General features: G+C 34.1%; 1 pseudogene; it reads right to left on the reverse strand.

The window, feature by feature from the left end:
• Positions 1–2,640: 2,640 nt before the first annotated feature.
• LOC123807742 lies at positions 2,641–3,864 on the reverse strand (annotated as a pseudogene).
• Between the last annotated feature and the right edge of the window lie 6,693 nt (positions 3,865–10,557).

Below are 10,557 nucleotides of genomic sequence, written 5' to 3' on the forward strand. Positions count from 1 at the left end.
TACACGTTGGCTTTGTTGAATATCTGGAATTTCAGAAATTTTGCAAAAATATTGCTAAGACTATAGATTACCAGCCGTAGTTTCTTGTATAAAGCTCTGGTGATATAAAAAAGCATACTGTGTGTTTTTGAGCTCTGAATGAGGACAGTATAATTGGCATGGTGGAAGTATTCACTAAATAGTGACTCACAGTGAAATATAATGCATGCTAAATAGAATATGGGAAAAAACAACAAAGAATTTCAGAGTCAACAGGGGATGTAAGAAGGAAACCTTAATGTAAGTTGGTTATCAACTGATTCAAGTTGCAGTAAGTGTGTATGAAGTGGATGAAAGGCATCCTCAGTGATTCTTCTTTCTCCTACAATACTTTATAACATGCTTATTCGAGTGAAGTCTAAACATGAAACTAAACAAAAGAGATAACATGCTAAGAAATAAAACCCAGAAGACACAGGGCTTCCCAAAAGCAAAGTTGAGTACTAAAGAAAATGGAGCAACGCATTTAAGACTTTTAGAAAAAATAATATTCAATTTAGAATTCTAAAATCAAGTTCAAGGAAGATGAATGGCATTTTAAGGCATGCAAGGATAAGAAGATTCAATGCAAATTGAAAAAAATGATACATCTCTAATTTATAAAGTAATATAAAAAATGAAATGCAATTATAGTGAACTACCTGGCTCTTCATTCATTAATAACCCACCCTTATGCCCTCACTTAACCTTAATTACCTCCTTACATGCTTCATCTCCAAATGTAGTCACATTGGGGGTATGGCTTCAAAATATGAATTGAGGGGGGTGCATAATTCAGTTTATAACATGTTAATTTCTGAACTTCCCCCAAACCAATGTTATATTTGTGGAATTCATCCATCTTACTGGAAATAGTCATTTCAATTATTTCATTGAATATTATATTTGCTAAAGACTATTTTTGATGTCTCTCTTGAAGTAACAGAAGTTCCATTATATATCCAATTGGCTAGGAGTTGGCTTTTACAATATATGAATGAATATTAATACAAATGAACATTAACACAAATAAATATTAACATTTTATCACATTTTTCTCCATCTATAGAGATAACCATGCATCTTTCCCTAATCTGGTAACATAAATTATTTTATTATATAATATAAATGATATTAACTAATTTTATCAATTCTTGCAATCATGAAATAAATAGAACTTTATCATGATATATTATCTCACTTAAGATATTGTTGGATATGATTGGCTATATTTTTATTTTTATTCTGTGTTTGTGAATTAGACTGGGTGGTACTTTTTTTAATTACACTATCTTTGTCAGTTCTTTAATATCAATTTCAAACTCTATTAGCCTCAGAAGCAGATCTACTGTGATGGTAATGAATTTGTGCTTTAGGGATTGCCACTTGCATAGAACTCCACCAAATGACCAGTGCTATATTCATAATTTTATATTACTTTCTCTTTTTAAAATGTCTCAAAAGTTTTCTATGCTTAACTTCCACAAAACCTGGACTACTCCCCTGGACAGTTTCATAAAATAAGAGAACATATTCCTGTTTTACTGCTTGGAAGTTTGTATAAAATTGGAACTATCTGTCATTTGAATGTTTTTTTTCTTTTTTATTTATTTTATTTTTTATTGTTTTTTGAATACAGTTGTCTCCATTTCCCCCCAGCCCCACACCACTTCCCCCACCCCAGCCATCCCCACTTCCCATCCTTAGGCCCTACCCCTGTTGATTTTGTCCATGTGTCCTTTATAGATGTTCCTGAAAACGCTTCCCACCTTAATGTTCTAGTTAGCCATTTAGGCTGCAATTTTCTGTTTGGAATTTTTTTTTGATAACTGTTTCAATCTCTTTAATAGTTGTAAGACTATTCAAGTTTCCTATTTCCTCTTTACTTAATTAGGTAATATATTTTTAATATTTTTTCTTTAAAACTAAAGGCTCAAATTTATTGTCATAAAGTTACTCACATATTCTCTTATTGTTTTATCATTTTTCTAATGTGTGCAGCTATGGTTTTAATCACTCATTGCATTCCTGATACTGATTTCTGTGTCTTTATTTTATTTTCTTTCATTTATTTCACCAGTGGTTTGTCAGTTGTATAACTATTTTGATAAAAAAAAAGTTTTATATGTTCATATTTCATTAATTTTTTCCCTTATATTTATATTTTTATCTTATTTCATTGGAATTATTTAGTAGTCTTTATATAACTTTTGAGATGATGTTAGGTCTTTAATTTTTATCGTTTCTTCCCTAATGCACATTTATTTACCACTAAATTGTTATTTACTTGCATACTCCAAGTTTTGCTATGTAGTATTTTTATCAAGTTCAAATACTGTACTTTTTATTATCCATTATGCTATTTTCTTTTACACATGGGGCTTTGCTAATGTATTTCATAACTTCCAAACTTGCCTGAATTTTTTTTTCTCACCAAAATGACTTTTATTTGTATTTCTTACAGAAACAATGAGTGGTAATTTATGGCACTTGGTAATTTATCTAGACACCAAAGAAAGTGTATGAGCTTTCTTTCCAAAATAAATACCTTTTGGAAGATTCATCTGTCACAAATTCAAGATAAGCTTATTCAGCAAAATCCAATACTATTCCTTCAGTACTTCATAAATGGAATTTTCTTCTACTTGTATCCATTTTCCAGGGCTTATGGACCCATTTATATTCTCCATGTTTAGAATCAAAGGTTCCTTTCTGAAGAAATCTTAATTTTAAGGTAAAATGTGGTCTAAGAACCTGAATTCCCTCTTTCTTTTCACTGTTGAATATGTATCTGTGAAATCTGAAGAGGATATAATTCTTTTGATTGTGGAATACTGCAACCTGCCTTCCAGTAAACTGAGGATTATGGGGAAAAAGAGATGCAAACATCCATCCAAATAGAGAAACCCAGCCATGTTGTAAAATTATTCAGATTTCAAGTTTATGTTCTATGGGGTCCTTGTCTCTTTTCTTAATTTGTTTACACAGAAAAACACTGCTCATTTTAAAATGAGCATCTGGTCCATTTGACAAGTGATTCAGAATTAATCCATTTGGTGCTTTACAATCTTCATTAGTAACGATCAGATCTGTGAAATCCCTTGAGATGCACTGTGGAATTTTTTTTTCCAGAGCCAGTCCTTTTCTGTAATAAATATGTGTTTAGCATAACTGTGGAGAGCTGTGCAGAGTAGTCTGGGACTCCCATGAGGTCTATCTGGTGTTATAATGAGAATCTTGGGAGAAGTTTGTTGAAGTAAGAAGCAAACTCATCTGTAGCTTCATCATAAGTAACCTCTTCATCATTAGGGTCTACTGTGGTTTCATTATGCACTTGTTGGATGTCAATGGTCTTGGCACAGGGTGTCTAACCTTTTGGAGTCTCTGGGCCATACTGGAAAACAGAGAGTTGTCTTGGGCCACATATTAAATACATTGGAACACATAATCACAAAAAAATCTCATAATGTTTTAAGTAAATTTACAAGTTTGTGTTAGCCTGTATTCATAGCCATCCTGGGCCACATGCAGCCTATGGGTATAGGTTGGGTATAGGCTTTGGTGGAGCTTTATCACCAAGAGCCTGTCTTTTTTTTTTTCAAGTTTTTTCTTATCTGCCAAGTTTTCCTTCTGCTGCTGCTGCTGTTTCCACCGCATGATCATTAATCTTAGCTGCTCTTTGGTCTTAATCCCCGTAATGTGCAAGCCCGGAGAAAAGGTGAATGATTTCCAGGGTTGGACCCCTCTTTCAGTCACCCTATCCACAATGACTGCAGCCTTCTGAGGTTCTTCCAAAGTGCCTTTGTGTTTCAGACCTTTCTTTCTGCTGGCAATGGTCTTCTGCATGTGTTCACTCCAAACTTGACTGAGTTTTCTAGTTATTGTTTGGTTACTGGTTTCCAGCTTAACAGCATTATGGTCAAAGAACTTACCCTGTGTAATTTTAGTCTCCTGAATTATATTAAAATTGGCTAAATCATCTATCATATGATCAATTTTTTTATCAAAGTCTCATATGTATTCTGCAGCTTAGGGTTACAGTGTTCTGTATATGACTGTGGAGTCTATTTTTCTCATTGTGTTGTCTAACACTTCTACATAATTTTATTTGTCTGCTTGTTCTGTCACAGTTACTGACAGATGTGTTAAAAGTCACTGTGATCATTTCTTCTGTCAATTTTTGCTGTATAGATTTTAGCACATAGAAATTCTTGGTGGTTTTGTCTTTTTGCTGGTGTATTAAACCTCTTATCACTGTAATGTAACCTCTGTATTATTACACTTTTTGTTTGAAATTTATTTTATCTATTAATATTGCTACATCTTCTTCCTTTCGTCCAATTTCACAAAGTCTCTTTTTCCATTTTTCAAAATGCTTATCTGTTATATGTTAGATTTATTTTTTTTCATTCTGTATGAAATCATAGCTTAACTGGGGCACTTAATCTCTTTACAGCTAATGAAATTGATTTTGACTTATATTTGTTATTTAATTTTATGTTTTCTACTTTCCAAGTTCTTCCTCTTTTCAAAAATTGATCATTTTCTCACTCTTTTTTTTCTCTCTGTTCGTTGGAAGTCATGCATTCTGTTTTTTGGTGACATAGAAATTACATTATGCAATATTTATTTATTTAAATCTAAACTTAACCAAAACATTTACCATCTTAGATTATATACAGACTTCAAAATAGTTAAAGCCTATTACTCTTTATCATAATGGAAATGTAATTTTTGACTATGCAATTAATTTCTATGTGTTTAATCCCTTAAAAACACATAATTATTGTTTCACTGAATATTCCTTTAGATTAACGTACACTTTTACCATTTTCTGCTCTTTATTTTGTATCTCAGCTATCCCATTTGGAATCACTTTCTTTTTGCTTAATGTATAACTTTTAGAATTTTCCTTAATTAGAATGTCCTCTGAAGTCAAAATCTTTCAGCACTTGTTTTCTAAAAATTAATTTGTCTTTATTATTTTAAGATATTTTTCTAGATCTGAAATATAACTAGGTAGCAGGGGTTTTTTGGCCAGAATATTGAAGTTATTCTATTGTCCTTCTCCTGATACTATTACTGTTGATATAACAAGTTATTGTATCATTCCTTTGGATATATAAATTGAGCCTGAAATCCAAGGGATGTTATTCATATGCTGCCTTTTTCACAAGGACACTGGTACTGTCAGGCCCAGCACTAAACAAGACAAACAATTTCAGTTCCCAACTATAGGGACACTTCCTCTAGTCTCAAACCCCTATATTGACATTAAGACCAAGACTCACCTCTTGTCTGGAACTGTCCCTCTCTATGTTAATTAACTCTGTGGCACTAGGGTTACTTCCTGTTGCAGCTTTTCAGTGTAACACTGCCATTAGTTCTGGAAACTTCAGGGTTTTCTTTCTCTTGGGCACAAGGCTATCTCTTTAATTTTTGTCTGCTTGTATTTTTACTTACCATGTCCAGGTAATTGTAATAGGAGTGTTCTATGTTAATTCTGTCACAAACATTGCTGGAACCAGAAGTCCCAGTACCGGCAGTGTTTGTCTAACTGGTATTTAAATTTTTCCAGAGCATTGCAAAATATGAAAACCTTCCCAATTAATTCGGCAACACTTATATAAGCCTGAAGATATTCTTTTTTTATTGTACTCACAAATAAGGAGGAACCACCAGCTAATTTTCTTTATGAATAGAGAATTTTTTTAATTAGCAAATTTAATCCAGCAGCATATTTCATGAATAATAAATACATCATCGTCAAGCAAAATTTAGTCCAAGAATACAAGAATAATTTAGTATTAGGGAACATATTAGTACCATCCAACATGTTTCAAAGAATAATGACTTGAAAATAACTATATGATAATATTAATTTTAAAAATAAGGATGCTACCAGTATACAGAGAAGAATTCCATTTTTGTACAAGAAAATATGTACCTATCTATATACAGCCCCCCTCAAAATGATTATAGTACTTTCTTATGGTGGTAAAATTACAAGTGACTTCAGTTTTCTTTATAATGTTTTCATGTGTTCTCCAAATTCCCTTCAATAAAATTAGATATTACTTATCAGAAAATATTGATATAATAATAGAGTTTCACTCTCTATTGTTAACCAGGCAAATTAACCTCACTCTGGCCTGCAGAGACCTCACCTGATTGTATCTCTTTCCTAAAAGGTTTCCTCTAATAGTTTTAAAAAGAAAACTTGAAAATAAATATCATCACACCCAGACATCATGATCCTTCTCAAAGCCATGTTTTGTTCAAATTCTTTCACCTATATTCTTATTTCCATCCTTTACACGATCTATCAAGTCAAATGCTTTTATTTAAATACCAGTTTCATTCCAGCCCCTCTCTAAAACATTAGTATCCAATAAAACACAGAGATCTTTACTTTTTCCTCAATCTCTACAACTCTGAAATCTTACCACACAATTTCATATAGAATTAAATAATAATTTGTCATTTTTCTTCTTTACTATTTGCACAATTATCCAAAACCAGTTTGCTTATCAAAAGCACAAACTTCTTTATTGTTTTCATGTTTTGAGGTTTTTCATTTACATTATATCTCAGTTACTAGCACATTCCATAAGTCAATATAGAAAATTAATAAAACAGGTGGTAATCCTAGCTCATCAGGTATTAGTAAGAAAACAGCACTCTTAAGAAAAAATACAAAAGAATGCCAACTCATTATTTGGCTCTCCACTTCAGCAAAACAACAGCAAAAATAAAATTTAAAAGAGAAACACACCAAAAAATTATGTGTATCTTTGCAATGGGGTACAGAACACAGCATTCCCAAAGTCCCCACAGCCCATGGTTGGAGGATGGGGGAAGGCAATGATAGAGCATTTAAGATATTTTGCATTAAAAAAGACAAGATAATAGCTGTGTTACAGTCCCAGGAAAAGGGTGTACATGAGTTTCAGAATATATTCTGACTTGTGACAAAGCCAGGGGAGATGAAGGCCCTTGTGTCACTGAGGCACTCTTGCCCTGACTAAAGATGGCAACTGAATGAAGGTAAAAATATGAGGAAACTGACAAAAGTAGCCAATTGTAGGAGGGGTCAGATATGAAGTCACATAGGAAGTTCCAGGTCAGCATTTAAAATAAGGGCAATTGGAAAGAGAAGGGGATTTGGTCTGCCATGAGATCTGTAGTGAGATAAGAGACATGTGGACTATAGCAGGAGTCAGCCATAAAGGTCTCCATGAGAGAGAGGAAGAGGTAGCCAGGAGGAAGGAGCCATGAGCCAGGAGAGATTCTGCCACACTACCTGTAGTGAGGGAGGAGATACGTCTGCTCCTCTGAGGATTTGGCCATGTGGCCTGGTATAGTAAGGAAGCAGACATATGGTCTGTAGTAAAGTAGAATCCATGCAGGAGAAAAGGGTGTAAGGAGAGAGCTGATGGAGCTGTGTGGGATCTGGCAAAGCTGAGGAAGCTGCTTAGGAACCTGCCTAACAAAGTATGGATTAGTGGGAGATGCCTGGAATGCTGAACTGTGACCAGAGACTATGGACTTATACTTTCCTGAGGGACATATGGAGAAGCCACCCTCTTGGGACGTCTGCCTTCCTGGACTTCACCATGATCCAGTGCAACATGGCACATGTTTTCCTGAACTATTACATGGAGACTGAGAACAATGTACCCCAGATACTGAAGAAGAGAGCTGCTGCAAGAGGATGGCAAACTTGAAACACACAAATGTACCTTCCAGAGAAGATGGAGAACTATTTGAACAGCCAGGTTAAGAACAGGTAAGGATATGGGGAACTATTGGGCTTGGTTTTGGCTTATAGCCTTTTTGGGGAGGAAGGGAAGTTCTGGTTCACATGGGAGAACAGAGCCCTGAGCATCCTCAAGGTTGGAATATTGTAAATAAAAACCTGTTTCCCTCAACACTAATTGTTAGGTCATACAACAAGGTGCCATGTGCATGAGTCCTCGTTTACTCGGGTACACCTTCTGCAAAATTAACCAGATACATTTTCAAAAATCAAAATGTTAACAAAACAAAATGTTAACAAAATGATCAACTTTTCATTTGGGTTATAGGGAGCCTGGGAGAAAGGTAGTAACAAACAAACAGTAGTCTACTGGTGAGAAAATTTGACCAACAAAGGCATGGACTTAAAGAAGAATTTATAGAGGAAAGATGATGATTTTGTTTATACAGTAGGTGAATAATTAAGATATAAGTAATTAAGAGCTCAGTCCACTCTGCAGAAGAGTATTACAACCAAAGTGGATGATGATTTGGTTTTTCTTCTTTTAAGTTATCTGATTATGTACTTTAGTAATTCTATTTATTCTGTATGTTTGAACCACCTAACCTATACCCTGGAGAATAATTGGGGTCTCTCTAAGAGTCTGAAGTTGAATAAATAAGATATTTTTATTTTTTACTTAATATTGATTTAAACTGAGTCTCCATATTCATTGCCATATTGTCATATGGCATTATTGCCTGCCATCAGTAGAAGGCAGCTGTATAAATAAAAACATAATCAGTAACCCAAAAGCACCTCAAATCATCTGGCAAATCACAGATTGAGTGTCACATTTTGGGAAAAACTGCAAAGGATAGTTTCTACCAATCACTGGAGGATGGCCAAAGTAATCATCAAAAGGGACAAATTGATGTTTGCTACCATTAAACTTCCATTTCCTCTTCACAGTTCTCCTTTTCAGTATTCTTTTCACGTGGAAGAATGATTGAGATGATACTTATGCACAATATTTATAAACTGTGAGGGCCATCTATACAGTTTTGAATATCACTATTCTTTTTGGATCACAACAGTAAAATTGTCATTAGATATTAAAGAACTATTTTCCTATTTTTAAAATCCAGTTGTATAGAGAGTACATACAACTTTAATGTAGTGTTAGTTCATATAAATATTTTCACATAATAAGATTATACATATAAACAGTGTTTAATACATTTAGTATGCCAGTTTTCTCATAGCCTAGTAAAACTGAATATTCAGTTTATTTCCTTCCCTTCCTTCCTTCCTTCCTTCCTTCCTTCCTTCCTTCCTTCCTTCCTTCCTTCCTTCCTTCCTTTCTTTCTTTCTTTCTTCTTTTCTAATAATGGACTAAATTATCACAATGTTATAAATTGAATAACGGAGGCAGAAAGGTTAAATAACTAACTTGCAATTTACCATGAGTTACATTCACAAATATCACATGAAATGTAGGCCCAAGATGGCCATTAGCCCAGAAAACATGGGGTTACCTAGACCATGAATGAGGAAAGTGCTCAAAAGCCAATTTAATTATGGAGAGGAATGAATTATTATTCCCAATAGAAGTTCCAAACTCTGAAAATTAACCAAATGGACTAACATTTTTTAATTACTTCTATTCTTTCTAAACAAAATGGAAACATACTGGCACCAAAAGCTCTCTATTATGTCTAGTACTTATTTTGCCACCAGATAATGTCATTTAATAATCCCTCCCCACAGCACAGTTTGGAGTTAAGAAACATGGATGTATAAATTTGTTTTTCATTTATTAGTTATAGGCCCTGAGATAATGGTTTAACTCTCTACATCACAATTTATTGATATATATATTTATTGATAATTGAGATATAGTATTACATTAATGACTTCATAAAGTTAGTTATGAGAATGGTGTATGTGAAAGAACTTTTTAAGTTACCAGTGTTACTTTATCAAATTTAGTAGACTAGAAATAGTCCTAAGATTATGGTAGTTGAAAGTGGAGTTTATGTAAATTTAGTGGACTACTTTTTTATCTCCTCTTAAAAGTAAGGCAGGATAGATTGCAAAAATAAGGAAGACAGCAGACTTCTGCTATCAGCTATGACAAGGACCTTATAGAAGGCCAACCCTTCCAAGAAAAACTATAAAAGCCAAATAAAGCACCAAAAACAAAACAAAACAATTAAAATCAATGTAAAGGCATTCAAGAACAACCACAGCAGACAGAACCTGAGAGTCTGAATTCCAGGAAGAAGGAAGCACATTGGTTCTACCCACTGCTTCACACTGGTAGATTTTGCAATCTGTCAGCTCTGCTAGCATCAAAGGAACAAGCACAAATCAGCAACTCCAATGTTTAACATCTCACAGGTCACTTGTGATTTATGCACAGGTACCTGACTACCTGGGTTTCTGGGGGCATCCCATGTGATTTCAGAAAAACCCCTGGTTGTATCAGAAATACCTGGTGTTGTGGTTTAAATAGCATCCTCCTAAAATTCATGTCATCTACAACTTCAGAATTTGACCTTATTTGGAGATAGGGTCTTTGCTGATGGAATTAGGTAAATTAAGATGAGGCAATATTGGAGTAGAGTGCACCCTAAGTCCAAGTATCCTAATTAGAAGACAAAAGGGCACAGAGAGACACACAGGGAAGATAGAAGCCAACACTGGACTGGTGCCTCTATAAGTATGGACCACCAAGGATCGCCAGGTGACACCAGAAGTCAGGATGAGGCAGCAAAGGATCTCATCCTCCAATAATG

Source organism: Phyllostomus hastatus, unplaced genomic scaffold (assembly GCF_019186645.2).
Source record: "Phyllostomus hastatus isolate PE091 unplaced genomic scaffold, TTU_PhHast_1.1 phas_scaffold_46, whole genome shotgun sequence".
In the NCBI taxonomy this organism is placed as follows: domain Eukaryota; kingdom Metazoa; phylum Chordata; class Mammalia; order Chiroptera; family Phyllostomidae; genus Phyllostomus; species Phyllostomus hastatus.